A 19465-nucleotide genomic window follows, 5' to 3' on the forward strand; every position below is an offset into this window, starting at 1 on the left:
ACTAGAAACCACCAAGGGGGGAGAACTAGAAACCACCAAGGAGGGGGAACTAGAAACCACCAAACGGGGGGAAGTAGAAACCACCAACCACGGGGAGAGAACTAGAAACCACTTAACTGGGGGAGAGAACTAGAAACCACCAAGGAGGGGGAACTAGAAACCACCAACCAAGGGGAGAGAACTAGAAACCACCAAACGGGGGGAACTAGAAACCACCAACCAGAGGGAGAGAACTAGAAACCACCAAGGAGGGACAACTAGAAACCACCAAAGAGGGGGAACTAGAAACCACCAAGGGGGGGGACTAGAAATCACCAAGGGGGGAGAACTAAAAACCACCAAAGAGGGTGGGGGGACTAGAAACCACCAAGGCCTCACCTCAGCCTCCTGGGCCCAGGCCGCAGAGCAGGGCGGCCAGCAGCAGCAGCAGCAGCGCAGGTCCTCCTTGAAACCTACAAGGCTATGGTCAAAGTCACCCTAAGCAGGAAAGTCCTAGAAACCCCTGTCCAACTTCAGTGCCAACAAAGCTAGAAGTAGAGCCGTGTGGCTCCAGTGGTAGAGGGCTAGCCTTGAGCAAAAGCAGCTCATGGACTGTGCCCAGATCCTGAGTTCAAGGTCTGGGACTGGCAACAAACAGACATACACAACAATCTGTGCAGCCATCCAGCTAAAGCATGTCACCCTCTTGTCCCCAGCTGAATTGGACAGAGTTCCCTGGGAAAGGGGCTGGGGGAGCCACTGTCATCTTGACTCTGCCCATTCTGCCTGCATCACAGGATTCTGGCCACACCATTAGTTCATGGTTCTTTCTGACCAAAGGGATACAAGAATGGTGGCCATGCCCACATTCCATGTTGCCTGGTAGATGGACTAGGCTCTGTTAGAACACTCGGAGGCTGAGATCCACAGGGGAAAATCCTGCCACAGGAGTGTGTGCCAGCTGCAGGCACCCCCTGGCCAACCCAGCAGCTCAGTGCCAGACTGAGCTGGAGCCACAGGCCCTCTGCCCCATGAGCTGCCACCACAGCATGCGTGGGGATGGGAAGCAGGACACATGGGCATCCGAGAAGAAAATCTGCTTTGTCCATGACCTGCCTGATGAGGTAGACTTCCAGAGTCCAGCAGGTGAGCTCCCCCATTGATGCAGCCAGCTGTTGGCACACATCCAAATCATCGAGGAGTCCCTCATGGTGTGTAAAGAGCAGATGTTGGTCCTGAATGACCTGTGTTGGGAGAAAGCCCAGTGCATGCACTTGCTGTCCCAGGAGAAGATGGAGAGGAGGAGAGTGCTGCAGGAGCTGCTGTCACTCATCGCAAGGGAAGGCACAGACAGCAGTCTCAAGATGCCAGCACAGGCTGAACTCCCCACCACCAGCACTGCTTCAGACGCCTCAGGGACTGTGGTGGGTGAAATGAGGGAGGAGCAGAAAGGTTTTGAAGAATTGCAACTTGAAAACAGCATGGAAACTGCCAGAGGAGAGGTCAGCTTCCTGACCCCATAGTGGACTCCCTCAAGGAGCACATCCTGCGCCAGATGCCGCACATCCAGATCCGCCCACAGCTCCCAGGCTCAGGGGAGGCGTGTTCCCTCACTTTCTCTTGTAGACTGATGCGGATGATGACTCTCTATGTGACATACTGACTCTCAAAAGCCTTGGCAGCCACCAGAAGTAGGTGGCCAGGTGGGTTTCTCTCAGGCCTCCATCAGCCGGGTGATGGGAAGGTTAAACTGGGGGTCGGGTAAGGCAGAAGCTGCCGGGAGGTGAGCCAAACTCAAGAGATATCTAATGGCCCATTGGTGGCCAGGAAAGAGGCCCATGTTATGCTTATCACAAAGAATAAATTGTTTTCAAACAAAATAAAAAGCCTTCAACAAAGATTTGTTCTTCCGGCCCTGGGGCTTGAACTCAGGGCCTGGCCATTGTCCTGAGCTCTTTTTGATCAAGAGTGGCACTCTACAAGTTGAGCCCCACCTCCCTTTCCAGCTTTTTCTGTGTGGAATAGATCCCAGGGCTTCAGGCATGCTAGGTGACCACTCTACCACTGAGCCACATTCTCAGCTAGGATGATTCTCCCCACTCCCAAACCCATATGACCATTCCTCAGATAAATAGGAAGTAGGTGGTGGTGTATGCATCAAACACCTAGGCCAGCAGCCACCAGGCTTAGTGGGGAAAAGATTGTAGTGTAGAAATCTCTGATTTTGCATGCACGTGGTGTGTGTGTGTGTGTGTGTGTGTGTGCGTGTGTGTGTGTGTGTGTGTGTGTGTGTGTGTGTGTGTGTGTGTGTGTGTGTGAACTCAGGGCCTAGGCTCTATCCCTGAGTTTTCTTGCTCAAGGCTAGTGCTCTGCCTCTTGAGCCACAGCCTCACTTGCTTTTCGATGGTTAATTGTAGGTAAGAGTCTCAAGGACTTTCCTTTCCAGGGTGGCTTTGAATCATGATGGGGGCCCCCAAGGAAGCAAGAGTAAACACAACTCTCAAATACTATCCCTATGGTGGGCTACTCCTGCACCTGGGGGCCAGATGTGAGACATGTGGCCCCGTGCCATCATTCTCTAGAGTTCACTTTGAGGAAGTGACCAGGACCAAGCTGACTTTTGCTCACCCTGATTGCTCATGCCAGAGCAGGTCTGTTCCACCCTAGGCCAAGAGAGCTCCAGGAGGCCCGGCTTACCAGGGACACAAAAAGGGAGAAGTCAGCTCCAGGCTGAGCTAAGAGCCTTTGCCTACATATACCCCAACTTGGCCTTACTTATCACTATAAGACCTGTCAAAGAACAACCCCCCAAAACAAAATTGGAGCTGTGCCTCCAAGTGGTAGAGCTCTAGCATTGAACCAAAGAGCTCAGGGACAGGGCCCACAAGATTTGAGTTCAAGACCCCCAGCTGACCTTCCCCCATAAAACACAGGTTGTCTAACTGTGAACTAGTAGGATTTGTGAAGTGTTTCTGAAGAATGGTGATACTGAAGAAAGCACCCTAATTCTAATGACAGCTGAACTTGTGACATACACCTATGTGCTGAGTCCTTCACAGGGCGCTATTTGCTGGGTCCTTCCCACATGGGGGTTTTGTGCTGAGTTCTCAAAAAGATTTGGTGAGTCATCCCAAAGGGTTCTATATGCTGAGTCCCTGAGAAGAGTGGGCTGTCCTGGGTTTTTCAAAGGGTGCTGTGTGCTGAGTCCATTACACAACGTACTGTATGCTGAGTCCTTCAAAAACTGTGGTGAGCTACTGCATCCCAAAGGGTCCTGCTATGTGCTGAGCCCTTGCGAAGAGAGGGATGAGGTGAGTTTTTTGAGTGCTGTGTGCCGAGTCCTTTACACAGGGTGCTCTGTACTGTCCTTCAAATGGTGCTGTGAGCTGAGTGCTTCCACAGTGTGGTATGTGCTGAGTCCTTCAAAATTGTTCTATGTGCTGAGTTTTTCGAAGGGTGTTGTGCACTAGATGTTTTACACAGGGTGCTTTATGCTCAGCCCTTCAAAGGGTGCTGTGTGCTGAGTACTCTACCCAGCATACTACATGCTGAGTCCTCAAAGGGAGCTGTGTGCTGAGTCCTTTACACAGGGTGCTTTGTGCTGTTTTTTGGAAGTGTGCTGTGTGCTGAGTCACCCCAAAGGGTGCTACGTTCTGAGTCCTTGAGAGATAGTTATCCCCAACACTCACACACACACAAGTACAAACACACATACACACACAAATTTCACCATGCACCTGCTTGGTGTGTGGAGTGGAGGGGGATGGAGGAGAGTCTCCTCCAGCGGTGGGGCTGAGGGGAGATTCGATCCCCCGGGCAAGTACTGGGGGTGGGGGGGAATGCTGAGTTGAGGTAAGGCTGCAATTGCCATGGTCTAGGAACCTCAGGGCCCAGTCAGGGCTGCAATTGTGGCCAGGGCTGGGGGGCGGGGCCCAGGGGAGGAGTGGGCGGGGCTCAGGAGCGCACTTTGGTGGCAGCAATGGCCAGGGGCCCAAGGGGGCTAGGGCATGTGCACAGCAGGGGCGGGGTGGCCCAGGAGAGGAGTATGGGGCAGAAAGAGAGCTGGGAGAAGAGTGAGCATGAGCACAAGCACCAGTGGAGATGGCTTCAGTGGCTGGCGGCTGCTCAGATCATAGCGTGGGTCCTGGCTGGTTGCATAGAGCATGTGGAGCCTTCATGGCAGGCCATGGCCGCGCGTAGCCCCTGCAGCAGCCATGGCGCCCCTGAGTCTGAGGTCCCAGTTCAGGGAGCAAGGCAGAGTCAGCAGCTGCTGAGGCAGAGGCGGTAGCCACAGGGGACAAGGCCACTGAGGGGGCTGCAGCCGCTGAGGAGAAGGAGCAGAGGCTGAGAGCTGCCCCACCGCGCGCCAGCAGACGCCCCCGCCCCTTCCCAGCAGTGCTGCATTTCAAACGTGCTGCAGGCTCGGACTGGTGGAGCCTCTTGCAGTCACCTGGTGGAGATGGCGCACCCCTGTCTGGCTTGTGGCCCTGACTTGGTCCCGGCCCCGGGCCCTCAGACTCAGGGTGCGCACCCAGAGTCGCAGCCTACAGTTTCTTCCAGCAGCACACGTGAGTGGCCGCCCTGCGGGCCAGCACCTCACGTGACTCCTGCACCCTGTGACTCCACCACTCTACCCCTTCCCCCACAACCCCCGCAGACCCGGAACTCAGCCTCTCGCCTCCCCTCTCCTGTCCTGCCTGCACCTCCCCAGCACCCCACAGTCCGCCCTGGCTCTGCCACAAATGCACCCCAGGGGTGGAGGTTGGAGCTGGGTGTCGACTTGAGGATCCCACCCCCATCCCTAGCGTCCAGTGTCCCATGAAAATGGGAGCTGCAAGGATGGGTGAGGAGCACCCATCCAGGGACACCACAGAGCCCCTGGCTGGAACAGTGGGAGCCACACAGCCATGCATCTGCACCCTTCCTCTCCCTGGTAAGAACCTGTGGCTTTAGTCAGAGGTGGGAGCAGCACCTCCACACCTGCCTTCTTAGGTCTTTTCCTTTTTGCTGGGGAGGGAGGTGTTGGATAAAGAAGATAGGCCCCTCCCTTGCTGTGTGAGCCCTTGTCTTCTGTGCTCAGTCACCCTTTCACCTTAGGACATTCCCAGAAGAGCCCACTAGAGAGGTGAGGGCACTGGGGTCAGATAGAAGGTGGATATTTGGGAGAAATACACACCCCTTCTGACAGACATACACCCAGCCTGTACCCCCAACCCCAGCTGTCAACAGTTCTGACTGGGTGATCACATTTCCCAGCTCTGCCAGCTTCTGCTAGTGCTCCCAGTCCATCTGGTCTTCTCGTCCTCCCCAAGATCTGCCAAGTCGCCCCGAAGTATATAGGCTTAAAGTAGGGAGTCTATCCATGTATATAGCCTTTAGAACCCCATCAAAGTCCCCAACAACGCCCCCACCCTAGGTCAGACACCTCTCTGGAGGCACCATGACCCCCTGCTTTGTTTTCTGTCCAGGCTCTGAGGAGCCACATGTCTCAGGACTCCTTCACCCAGCATCCTGGCCTAGGGTTTTGGTGAATGGGGAGTCAAGGCTGGTTGTTCCCAAGGGGAAGAGTCTGACCCTGGAGAAACGGGGAGGCAGGGTGGTTCTACATTATTAGAGCATTGTTCCCCTTGGGTGGTTGCCCCTGGTTCTGACAAGGGAACCCCTGTATTCAAGCTGGTACATTGCTCAGATGAGAAACAAACTCCGGAGAGGCACTGCTCTGAGTCTGTGTTTGCTTGTGTGTGTGTGTGTGTGTGTGTGTGTGTGTGTGTTTGTTGGGAGAGCAAGGAGGATGAGAACAATGAAAATATATTTAAGTCACCATGTCTAAAAAGAGCAAAAGCATTTTATTTGTTGTTCTTTTTTCATTAATGCCCAGTAGGAGACCAGCCACAATTTTTGTTTTCTCTTTCAACGTTTCATGGCTCCTTTAGGGAAGATTTCAGTAGAGGTTCCTTTCCACCTCTTTCTTCCCCTTTCCTGCAGCCCACAGTAACTGCTGGGCCTGCGTGGGTCTCCCCTGGGAGGCTTGTGTGAACCACAGACCAGTGTGGACACCTGCTCTTCGGTCTTCAGCCAGAAGGCTCATGAGGCTACTGTGATCACAGCCGCACTCTTCCAGCCAGCCAGTCTGCTCTGGTGTGTATAGTTGGAGCTAATTCAAGGTTGGGAAGGAGTCTGCCAAACATAAATAGGGAACGAGATGAGAGGTAGTAGGGCAGGGGCTGTGAAGCTAAGAGGGTCTGGGAAGTTATGATCAGTGTGACATGGCAGATGGTTCACCACGACCGAGGATGAGAGGGGAATCTTACCCAGGGTATTGACGGTGTACGTGGGCATCATGGCATGGGGCTCCAGGCCCCCAATGGTGGCATGGATTCCCTCCAGGGGCAGTGCACTGGTGGGCAGTCCTCCCTGGAGTCCTGCAGACTCCAAGCTGTGTCCCTCTTGGGCTGTTTCCAGCTGCGCAATGGTAGGCAAGTATGTTCCCTCTGCTGGAGACTACTTGGGATCAGGACATGACAGTTAGCTAGGGCTCTCTGAATGCCATTTTCTATAACCTGCTGTAGGCTGTCTGGAAGGAAAAGGGGACCACTAACTATGGAACCCTTTAAGTTCGATTGGGACATGTGAAATGCCAGCTTTTCCAGGGTTTTTTCTTGAAGCTGGCAATTTCTAACTAATGCTTGGGATTCTGGGTCAAATTAGATGGACCATTTCAGCTACCAAATAATGACGTTCAAAGCAGCACAAGCAGAGTTCCCTAGCCAGATGGCCTCCTGCTATGAACGTCGTGCCTTGACTGCCTTTCTCCGGCAGCTGCCGATTCTTCTCCAGCTCTCTCTAGGGTGACCACCACAGTTGAGGATGTTGTGGGGAGCAGAGATTCTGACTTCGCCATCTGCAGCCTACTAGCTGTGTGTAGAGACAATTCCCAGGACCTGTCCTGGACTCTGGGAAATTCAGAGACCTGGGATGCCTCAGGGATCCTATCTCTGGAACATGAAACTTGGGGACCGGATATGGTGGACCATCCTGTCTGGCCCCAGGGAGTGGAGAGGAGGCCTCTTGAGCCAGGCTTTCACCTCAGGGCAACCTTGTTCACAGCTGAGTGGGGAATTGAGTGCCACAGAGCTGGTCAGCCGCTGGACAGAGATCCTTGAGAAGATAGGCATCCCAGAGGCCCTGGAATCCAGTGAGTACATCATGGCTCATGTCCTTAGAACCAAAACAGTTAAGTGCGGTGGCACCAAGAGGGTGGGAAGAGGGAGGAGGGAGAACTGTTTGAGAGCTACATCAGGCTTTACCCCCACCCAGGATGCTTACCTGAATTGGATGGGACTTTCCTGTAGTATTGTCAAAGACAGATGCTCATTCACCAACAAACCGTTACAGTGTTTGCCAGGTCCTGGGGGGGCGGGGGGAAGGGGAGGGGATCATACACGATGAAAGATTCCAGTTCTGGTTCCACAGCACATGAAGAAATCTTGGTTTGAGCTGGATGCTGGTGCCTCACACCTGTCATCCTAGCTACTTAGGAGGCTGAAATAGTAGGATTGAAGCTTAAGGCCCAGGCAGAAAAGCCTGTAAGACTCTTATCTCCAACTAACTACCAAAAAGAAAATGCCAGAAGTAGGCTCAAGCTGTAGACTGTTGGCCTTGAATACAAAGGCTCAGGGACAGCACCCAGGCTCTGAGTTCAAGCCCAGGAGTGACACAAAGAAAGGAAAAAGAAAGAGAGGAGAAAAGGATGGAGGGAGAAAAGGAGGAAAGGAAGGATGAAGGGAGCATGCAAGCCTTGGTTTGGAGTCCCTGGATCAAGGGAGCCAACCATTCACAATATCTGTGGGGACAGTTTCTGAGCCTAAAGCTAGTATGTAGGACCAAGCCACTGACCCGTTCATGACATCAGCAACTTCATGACATCCAAGATCTGAGTGGTCGCTGACTGCAGAGGGAAACATCCTCGGGTAGACCCTAGGGCTCAGGGTGGGTCACAGAGTTTCAATCTCCCCTGGCTCACCAAGTTTATTTTCTGGTCCGATAAGAAGAAACTGTCCAAGGGCTAGGGAGGAATAGGGTGAGGGAGTGTCAAGAGGGGGGTGGCAAGTGATCAGCAGGAAGATGAAGAGGGAAGACAATCCCAGATCAAGTGTGTCAGGCCATTGAAGCCATGACCTCACCTGACAACCTAGACCATCAGTGATAGAGCCTTCGACCCAGCCACATGCCTATGAAAATCCTGGCACTCTGGGTTCACCGTTGACGCTTTGGCTGTCATCCGCTGCAGGATGCCTGTGCAGTACATCCTTGGGGACTGGGACTTTTGCTGACTAAATCTGAAGATGACACCCCCAGTGTTCATTCCTCGACCAGAGACAGAGATAAGCGGGCCACTGGAACAGGACACCCAGGGAATGAAGGCGAGAGTCAGACCCGTGTTGCCCTCAGACTTCCTTTAGGGGACTCTAGGTCCCCGTGACTGCCATCCTCAGAGGTAGAGGTGGGTCTCTTTGCTGGCTCAGCCTTTAGTCTAGATGGCAGATTGGGATTCAGAGAGGGCCGACTGAAGGTCGAGGCTAGTGGGAAAACCAGAGGCAGTGGGCTCGGAGCAGGGTTGTTTCTTTGAGAATACTCACAACCCAGGAACATTCCTGGGATGGATCGGCCCTTTTCTCCTCCCTGAGAGAGAGGGACCTAGAGCCCTCCAGTCTGCATCCCTTGGCTGAGAAATCCTTTCATTCCCATATCCTGTAGTTGTATAACTAGATCTCACCTGACTGCCCAGTGTCAAGGCAGGACAGTGAGAGATCTTGAGTCCTTGATGAGGTCATAAGATCCTCAGTATGAGATTGTACTTGAATGTCCTGACTTGGTGCATGGTCAGTCTCATCTAAGACTGCCATGATCTAGGACATAGAATCTAGAGAATCAGAGCAGGATGGGGTCTATTCTGTGAGTCTTGAGTATTATGTGTGAGCTTTGAGCTCCCATGTGCTCACCTGCTTCCTTTTCTTAGGTGCATCTATGCTAGAAAAAGCTTAAAACTAGGGCCTGTATCCCATCCCTTTTTTTATGCTCAAAGCTAGCACTTTACCATTTGAGCCACAGCTCCACTTGCAACGTTTTTGGTGTTTAATTGGAGGTAAGAGTTCTCAATGACTTTGCTGCCAAGGGTGCATCCAACTGCAGTCCTCAGATCTCAGTCTCCTGAGGGGATAGGATGACAGGCATGGAAAAGCATCTTTGGCTGGGTGCCAATGGCTCATGGCTCTCATCCTAAGTACTCAGGAGCTGAATCTTAGGATCACGGTTCAAAGCCAGCTTGGGCAGGAAAGACCCTCAGACTCTTCTCTCCAATAAAGCACCAGAAAACTGGAAGTGGTGCTGTGGCACAAGTAGTAGAGTGCTGGACTTGAGCTGAAGAGCTCAGGGATAGCACCCAGGCCCAGAGTTCAAGCCCCACAACCAACGAAAAGAAAGAAAGTAAAATATCTTTGCCTGCAAAGACGGTGGAGGTGTGCTTGTGTGTGTGTGGGGTGGGGGTGGTAGACATTTAGCACCCCACTCAGTTATCATTTCAGATGGATTGTCCAAATCTCTTAGTCCACGGCAGCCGATTCTTGACCACAGGTGAAGCTCTGGGTTGGATGTCGACCATCGGACCTCAGTCTCCTCACGGGGCAGTTGTGAGGAAACAAGGGACTACTACAGAGGGCTCTCTAGAGCTGGGCCAGGCACAGAGGGAGCAGCTGTCAGATATGGTTCTCAAAAATTCTGTGAACATATGACAGGAAGTTACCTAGAAAGGGCTCAGATGGGGTCTGTTATTAATCCTGCAACAGTTATAGTATTATGAAACAATACATGGCTGTCTTTCATCATTAACCTATCCCCATGAGGAAGGGGATCCTTCACTGTATTCAGTCTTGCAGTTGGGGAAAATAAGGCATTGAGAAGCCAGGTGATCTACTCATGACCTCCAGCTGACAGGAAGCTCGGCCTGACTTCTCTGCCATACTTCCTAGGACAGTGAGTGTTATTCAGCCCACTTCTTGTGGTGGGAGGTCCACTTTTGTCATGTGTGAGGCTTGAATTTGAGGCCTGGATGCTGTGCCTGAGCTCCTTAGATCAAGGCTAGCGATCTACCACATGAGCCACAGCATCACTTCCGGTTTTCTGTTGGTTCTTTGAGTATAAGAGTTTCACAGACATTCCTGCCTGGGCTAGCGGTGAATCATGATCTTCACATCTCAGCCTTCTGTGTAGTTAGGATTATAGGCCTGAGCCACGAGCACCTGGCTTAAGTGTAATTCAGGCCCTCTCTTCCTCTTTCTCTCTCTCTCTCTCACCCCCCCTCTCCCTCTCCTCTCTCCCTCTCTTTCTCTCTCCCCCCTCTTTCCCTCTCTCTCTATCTCTCTCTCTTTCTCTCTCAGGAACTGGTTGAATATGTGCTGGAAGAGGTGGCCCAGCATCCCCATGTGGCTGGAACCGAAGGTGTCCCTCTCATTCTGGAGGTGGGCTGAGGGTCAGGAGCTGTTTCGCTCAGGCTGTTGAGCCAGCTTCATGAGGTAAGCCCCTCTGTGCCCCGGCTAGACTGTGATGGTTATTCCTTGTCCATCCCTTGAGTCCTTCCTCACATCCCTCTGCTACACCATTGAAGGAAAGTGGATGAGGAGATGTTGCCTTGTCCCCCTGCCCAGCACAATCCCGGGACTCTGACCCATACCCCCACCTATCTGGTCAGGGCCTGGCTATAAGACAATGAAAACTCTCCATGTCTAATACCTTTTGCTGGGGAGTGTAGTTTTGGTTAGGGGGGTGGGGTGCAGAGGAAAGACCCAAGACCTGACACCTCCCGGAGGACATTTGTTCTTGTGACAGAGCCAAGTCATTGCTGTGGATAAGGAGGAAGCCACATCAGAGTGACCCAGAACAATGCTCAAAGATAAGTAGGCTGTTGAAGTATCAAACCAACTCATGTCTGCTTCCTACTCCCAACAAGGAGGTGTAGTGTGGGTGGACTGGACCTGGGCCTAAGGCATTATAAATGGATGGTGGCGGTCAGAGGCTCATGGCTCCCATCCATCATCCTGGCTCTTTGGGAGGCTGAGGTCTGATGGTCATGACTCAGAGCCAGGCTGGGCAGGAAAGTTCAGGAGATTCTTATCTCCCATAAATCACCTCCCTCTCCAAATCCACACACAAGCCAGATGTGCTGTGGCTCAAGTGGTAGAGCCTCAGCCTTGAACAAAAGAAGCTCAGGGATAACACCCAGACCCTGAATCCAAGTCCTAAGACTAACACAATCATAAAATAAATGAACAGTGTACACCTTTTATCTGACTACTAAGAAAGATGGATACAGTTTTGTGCTGTACTTGTAGCCAAAGCTAAGGGACTTCCCTTGATGTTCCCCTAAACCTCTCCTCTCTTTTATCTGTCCAGCCTTAGGTTGCAGGACAGAATTTGGATCATCACCCTGGATGTGACCTTAGGTACCTTCACCCATCCACCTTCCTTGGGGTCAAGATCCTGGATGCACTCCCTGCTGGGAGGATGAGGCACCACAGAGATGAGGGTAGGTATCCCGGACACTTATACACACATACACACACACACAAACACACATATGAACACACAAACACCCCTAAGCCAATATGATCTTCTACATAAATATATGTATATATTATAAATATATCATATATAGTTATATTTTAAATGTATACCATAAATATTGACTTATATTTAAATGTAATTCATCTCATCATTTATACATATATATATGCATATTTTTTTTTTTTTGGTCAGTCTTGGGGCTTGAACTCTGGGCTTGAGTGCTGTCCCTGTGCTCTTCTGCTCAAGGCAAGAGCTCTACCACTTGAGACATAGTGCCATTTACAGTTTTCTGGTGGTTTATTGGAGATAAGAACCTTTGGAATTTCCTGCCTGGGCTGGCATTGAACTGTGACCCTCAGATGTCAGCCTCCTGAGTAGCTAGGGTTATAGGCATGAGCTACAGGCTCCCGGCTATATTTATATCTGAGATTTGTTAGTGGAACAAAGGGTACAGAAACTATTATTCTTATCATGAAACGACTTCACACTGACAGGTATAATTAAAAAATGATAAATATTCACAGTGGCACAAAAATCCCTTAGGTGCCTAGCAAGACAGCACGTTTTTCCAGAGACTGCATGTGGTGTGAGCGGTTTGCAACCCAAGCAACTGTAGAAGATATTGCACCCTAAACAAAACTGATAATTGCATGAACCCAGTCCTCTATGACAGATTTAGGCAGGCCTATCTTAGCGATCTTGTTAGGGACATGATGAAAAATTTATAGTTTAGTTGTGATTACACATGTCACTTAGTCATTAACTATATTTAACATAGTTCCCTTTGCTCTAACTTATATTTTTATGGCTCAGGAAACTGTTTCATGTTTGTGAAAACTTGGCTGTTCACAACATAGACATGGGTTTTTAATCCTTTTGAAATTACTGTCTGCATAGTGTTCTATGAGATGAGCTTCTCTTTACCATATCATAGGAATAAACTTACTCTGATTCAAACTTGGACAATAGCTACCTTGTTCTCTCTCCTAGAAAACCATCTGTATAGACTTCTTTACATGTAAACAGACCTTCATTTACTTGCAAAAGTCTGTCGGTGAATCAAACCTAACTCCCAAGTGAGGTGAATTCCTGTCATGCTTTCTTTACATTAAAAATGTGAAGAACTGTTCAGCAATGCACATACTTTTTAATGTGAATTGTGACTCATATTTTTCATAATGTGAATCAAGCAGAGGCATCGGTTTAAGATGTGAAAGAGCCTTACAAAGAGTATTGGACCTTGAGAATTGCCCTGGGTATGAATATTTGGAGAAATATTCCTTCTAAGACAAAGGACTCAGTTTTGTTTTATTTTAAATATTGTGCTGGCAATGGGGTTTGAACTCCTGGCCTTGAGCTCTATCTGGGCTTTAATTCTCAATGTTTGCTCTATACCACCTGAGCTATAACTTCACGTCTTCGTTTTACCAGAAGTGCAGAAAAGAATCTCTTAGGTTTATCTACTTAAAATAGCTTGGAATTGCAATTGTCAAGTTTGAACCTACTGAGTATCTAGGTGTAAGCCACTGGTGCTGTGCTAGAACTCACTTCTTAAGAATAAATAATCACAAAAAGAGGAGAAATAAATATTTGTTCAATTGTGTATGTGTTGTCTGATAAACCAAATCACTTGCTACTGGAAAAGAAAAAGAGAGAAGTTAGAGATTAATATGGAGGAGAGAGACAAAGAAAGAAGGGATGGGTAAATGAATGGAGGGGAGTGAAAGAGAGGATATGAGAGGAGAGGGTAGCTGGGTAGAATTGTCTACTGCTCACTAAGGTATTGTTGGACAATCAGTACCTTTACATTTATGTAGCCAAAGCTTTATATTTTTGGTAGTAAGCTGAGATATAAAATACCAGTTTACAGCTAGTAACCTGTTAGTGTGCTTCCTCCCGCACCAAGGAAGCCACAGTTAGGTTACTGTTACAGAGAAGGCAAGAGTAAGAAGTTTAAGTTATTCTGAGAAACAATAATTGACATGCCAGGAATGGTCCCTTGTATGGTGAAGTCAAGCATCACTCTTGTTCCCTGCTACAGTCTTCCTCTCAACAAGAATAGCAGAACCAGAAGAGGAAGGAGATATCTGAGTAATGATCATCTCTCTGTTTACCCTCATCCCTTGGCCTCTCAAACAATAAAGCCAAAGGAGACTTAACTTGAACTAGTGGGGAAAATGGGGGGAAAGTTCAGTCTAGCTTATTGTGAAACTTTTTAAATAATTGGGGCAGCATTTCAAATACTGAAATAAAACTTTTTAAATTATTAATAAAAAGTTACTCGAAATTTATTGAAAATTTAGAAGACTACAGGACTCACTACATAGTGGAATCTGCATAATTAAAACTGACTCGTGCTCTTATCATCAGAAATTGAAGATTGTCCCTAAACATCGACTGCTGAAGTGATAAGTGATGGAAATTCATATTGGATAGCATAATGCTGAGAGCATGGAAATTATTTCCTTTCCATCTTCAGTGTGTAGAGAAGAATAAAGGTCTCTAGGATGGCCCTGAAGGTGCAATTCTAAATTTAGGACAGAAGGTGAATAGTAAAATAGACCTATGTCAGCCATTCAGAGATTAGAAATGTGGAGAAATATACTCATTTATGTGGTCAAACATGGAAGAGAGGATGTGGCAAGCCCATAGCCAAATGCCAAAGGTAGAGATATTTAACAAAATACCATGAAGTTGAAACAAGTCTTAAAAGGGGATCTAGGCTTACAGGAAGTAGGGCAGAAGGATGGAGAGGGAAATGGTGGACTAATACAGTTATAACACTCAATGTACATATGTGAGAATATAAGTAGGAAACTTGAAGGGATAGGTGGGGTTGGGGTAAGGGAAGGAAGAAAAATGGAAAGTTTGACAATGATCCAGATGCACTGAACATTGAAATGCACATACACTCTATTCAACACTGACATGATGAAGTGAAACCCCTTTGCACAACTTGCTAAAGATAATTTTTTGAAGTTTTAATATTAAGAGACCAGAATCATAAACCTTTATAGATAAATAAGAGGATAGTATTGACATATTGTTGAGGCTTTTGTTCCTTTCAATATACAAAATTAAATAAGTATCAAGTCTGCTGCAAATTTCTTAAACTGTAGAGAACCAAATTCCAATATTCCTTCACTTTAAATAAAAATAAATCTTATAGACTGTGGGGGATAGCAAAGATGGCCCTGAGAGGAAGTTGAGTGGGCAGAGCTGGATTTGTTTAGGTTCAGTGTGTAAACATCTCATGGAAGCTTAGGTGCATGATAAGGTGTGGCCTTTCAGTGATTGGTTGGTTCCATTTCCTCTCCTCCCACGCAGTCTTTTGCTTTAAAAAGGGGATGCTCCTTGTTAATAAACGAGTTCCTGCTTGGTTTGACTCCCAGCTGAGTCTGATTGTCTCCTGGGCTACTGGGCTAAGGGAGGCTGGGGAACAGGCGAGCAGCCGCACTTCACTTCGCATTTACCTCTCCTTGGACCCCGTCTGTCCAAAGACGGACGAAGACCCAACAATAGACCTTTAGGTTTCCCAGTTGTTTCTAAATATCTTAATGTAATGCATTGGAACTAATTTCATTCCATATTTAAGTTTAAATTGTAAATCACTAAATTCTTTTAAAATCCTCTCGCTCGGGCACAGGTATGGATAGATAACTGATGTGGGCAGAATCAGAATTATTCAGAAGGCTGTAAATGGATGCTTACTTAGTTTACTGTCTGCTGGGTCATAGAATACAGAATGTCCTAATTGGAAAAAGTTAGCCTTCCCAGGTTTTCTGCATATAAACACTCCATCAACATTTTGTTATTAGAGGATTATTCAAGACTAGCTATATGTTGATTGATAATGACTAACCATGACAGGAAGGAGAGGGAAATCCATCAGTGAGGTTCTGATTTGTGCTTCACAAAGTGTTATGAAAGCTCTCCATGAAAATCTAGCAGCTGCATTTCTAAAAAGTCCTTGTGTGGTAACATTTTCTTTCTTTCTTTCTTTCTTTCTTTCTTTCTTTCTTTCTTTCTTCCTTTCTTCCTTCCTTTCTTTCTATCTTTCTTTCTTTCTTTCTTTCTTTCTTTCTTTCTTTCTTTCTTTCTTTCTTTCTTTCTTTCTTTCTTTCTTTCTTTCTTTCTTTCTTTCTTTCTTTCTTTCTTTCTTTCTTTCTTTCTTTCTTTCTTTCTTTCTTTCCTTCTTTCCTTCTTTCTTTCTTTCTTTCTTTCTTTCTTTCTTTCTTTCTTTCTTTCTTTCTTTCTTTCTTTCTTTCTTTCTTTCTTTCTTTCTTTCCTTCTTTCTTTCTTTTTCTTTTTTTTTTTGAGTCCGGTTGTGGGGCCTGAACTCTGGGCCTGGGCGCTGTCTCTCAGCTCTTCAGCTCATGGCTAGAGCTTTACCACTTGAGCCACAGCGGCACTTCCGGCTTTTTTTTTTTTTTTTTTGCTTATGTGGTGCTGAGGAATCGAACCCAGGGCCTCATGCATTGCAAGGCAAGCACTCTAGCACTGAGCCACCTTCCCAGGCCCTGTGGTTACCTTTTCTGATAATGTCTCAATTCAAGTATTTCTCCTTGGAGTTCCATACTATTCAATGATGCTGTATTAGCTCCTTGTTAAAATTTGCAGACCGGTCTTGGTGATGAAATGTGTGCTTTTCAAAATTGCTCTCCTAATTCCATCCACAAACTGCAAACAACATTTATCTGAAAAAATTTGTATCTGTTGATATTGCATATATTTTTATGTTTCATTTCAAACCTAGAATGCAGTAAAAATTTTCATAGCAATTACTCTGCACTAGCTTGTGGGCAGATTCTAAAGTGAATAATATACTGTGTTTACGTAGAGAATTTGAGTATCCAAAGTTTTCATATACCTTTGGTCCTAAAACCAATACCTTACTGATATTGAGTGATAAATACAACTTCCTATAAGTACAGAAGTTTTCCTTGTATCTTTTTAATATATATTTTTTATTGTAAATATACTGTACAGAGGAGTTACAGTTACCTAAGTAAGGTAATGAGTATATTTCTTATTGAGCATTGTTACCCCCTCATTTGTTTTTCCTCTACCATACCATTCCTTCACTCCTCCCCAACTTCCCCATTCACCCCCCACCCCTTGATAGACTGTCTTGTACACCTCATTGTTAGAATGGGTCAACCTGTATCCTTTCCTTATATCTTAAATGAAGAAGTGCTAGCTTGATTTATGCTGATTCTACTTGTGTAGACACACCTAAAATCACTCATCAAGGCCAAGAGCACATAAATGAAACACCATCATTTTTTGTTACTTGGTATAATTGTGTTCTACACATTTATTGACAGGTTACAAATTATTCTCAAACTTTAAAACATTAAAAATATTTTCTTTTTTTCTTATTTTCTTGGCCAGGAAATCAGCAAGACCTTAGTCAGCATTTCTCACATAAGACTTTTCACATGAGTTGGTTAAATGTATGTGTAGAATCCAGTCCTTGGAAAAAGCTCAAGTAAGGATGCCATTTAAAGCCTTATAACTTTATTCTTTACCAGGGCATTCTCCTTCTACTTTGATTGTTGAGAGTTTCTACAAGAGCAAGCATTCTGTGGGGAGCAAGGAAACACCATATGAACTTTACTTACTGAGTTTTCTGAGTGATTTGCTATCCCTTGTACTGCATTTTGCAAGTGGAATCTCTCTAAATGTACAAGTTTTAAGAGATAAGAGAGTGGTAAAAAAAACGCTTAGAGACAAATACATCTTGAACATACTTTGTTCCAAGCATTCCATTTGAGGCATATTCAACACCTAGTGAAACTTGTGTTGGCTATATCTATGTGTCTTTCTCCATGTGTGCATGTATACATGTGTACATGTACGTGTGTATTTGCGTGTACAGTAACATACATGTGTACATATATAAGGGCATATACACATATGTGTGCATATATAAATAAATATACATATACAAATATATGTGCATATATATATCAGTTGTTCAGTGATTTAACCTATAGTTCACAGCACATTGTCTTTCTCACAAAGTGTACATGATAAATTGCTCCTAAGATCTGTGTTCTATGATGGGCATCCTTTGTACACACTTCCCACATTCCTTTTTTTTTTCATCCCTGTGAGCAACTTCGGTCCACTTTCCATAGGCTAGCTTTGTTTTCATTATGTGTAGTTACTAACTGATAATAAAAGAAAAAGGTTGTTTGTAAAAGAAAGAGAACTTTTAGGTCACAGGTTAACAGTATCTTATCCATCCCAATGATTCCTATGAGATAAAATTTATAATAGTAAACGTGAAAAGGAATTCCTAGATCTGCTCTTTTGCCATTTATTATGGCAAAGAATAATATCAAGTCACTCTTATAACTCTTAAAGAATGCAAGGGTAACTGATGGTCGCTATCATGTTCCCACAAAACTAGTGGATCCTGAAGTATAGTAGTAGACAAGCCGAAATTCTAAGTACCAGACATGGTACTTAGACATGGGAGAGAGTGAAAGAGAGAGGGAAATATCACAATACTAGAAGTGCATAACAGACAAACAAGAGCTGTATGAGAATATTCATACTGCTATCTTTAGACTCTATGTGTACATTTGAAGGTATTTGTTATATGATAACAAATCAACATGAAATATAAAGTTATTTTGATAAAAATAAAAATAACTCAGAAGAAATTATAAATGAAAAAACAATCTTCACTGAAGCAAACTCTCAGAGATATTTATGACTTTGAAAAGGATAAAGTGGCTGAAGTTAGTATAAATTTGGAAGTACAATTCACAAAAATATAAAAATATATTTATATCTCTCAGTCTATTACCGAAAGCAGAAAGCAAATGTTGTTTAGATGATTTTTTAAAGCACAGTTTCTGGGAAGGTGGCTCAGTGGTAGAGTGCTTGTCTTGCATGCATCATCCCCAGGGTTTGATTCCTCAGCACCACATAAGCAAAAAAACATGGAAGTGGTGCAGTGGTTCAAGTGGTAGCGCTAGCCTTGAGCTGAGGGACAACACCCAGGCCCATGAGTACATGCCTCATGACCAACAAAATCAAAATAAAGAACAACCCACAGTCTGTCACTGTTTTGGCCTTAACTCTGTAATACCGCTGCTTCAGCCTAGGGATAAAATTTTAGGTGTGGACATTTATCAAAACTTCTGACTCAGACTCTATTTGATAATTTTTTAAATAAATATTTTGATCTCAATTTTCCTCTTTTTAAATGAACATGCACCTATAAAAATTGGTTTGACCATCCAAGTAACCTTCTCAAAGTGCCTCCTAATGATGATTTACAAAAAGTTGTACTAGGGCTGGGAAGGTGGCTCAGCGGTAGAGCGCTTGCCTTGCATGCATAAGGAACTGGGTTAGATTCCTCAGGAAAAAGAAAAAAGCCGGAATTATTGCTGGGGCTCAAATGGTAGAGCGCTAGCCTTGAGCTGAAGAGCTGAGGGACAGCGCCCAGGCCCCATGACCAGACCCCCCAAAAAAAGTTGTACTGTATTTCAACAAGTAAAACAATGCTACAAATAAAGAAAACAATAATTAAATGTTAATAATTAGTAAAATAAAAAACAAAAATATTATCACTGTTTTCACTATTTGAAGTGTACTACATATTAGATTTTACTATTTTCTCATAATCCTGTACATTTAACACTGACTGAGGTTGTGATGTTCATCAAGAGTTTTATAGAATATGAATAGTCTTTAAAGCTATCCACTAAGATTACTATTTATGGCTCTTCTCATTATTTGTTTATGGCTTATATCATCATTTTTCCTCGTTAACTTATAAACTGAGGAAGCCCTAAAGTTTTAACAGCCTGTGTAGTTAACAAAGTGTTAACACTTCATTCTGCTTCTT

The sequence above is a fragment of the Dipodomys spectabilis genome, unplaced genomic scaffold (assembly GCF_019054845.1).
Source record: "Dipodomys spectabilis isolate Male_0828 unplaced genomic scaffold, ASM1905484v1 ptg000290l, whole genome shotgun sequence".
Classification (NCBI taxonomy): Eukaryota; Metazoa; Chordata; class Mammalia; order Rodentia; family Heteromyidae; genus Dipodomys; species Dipodomys spectabilis.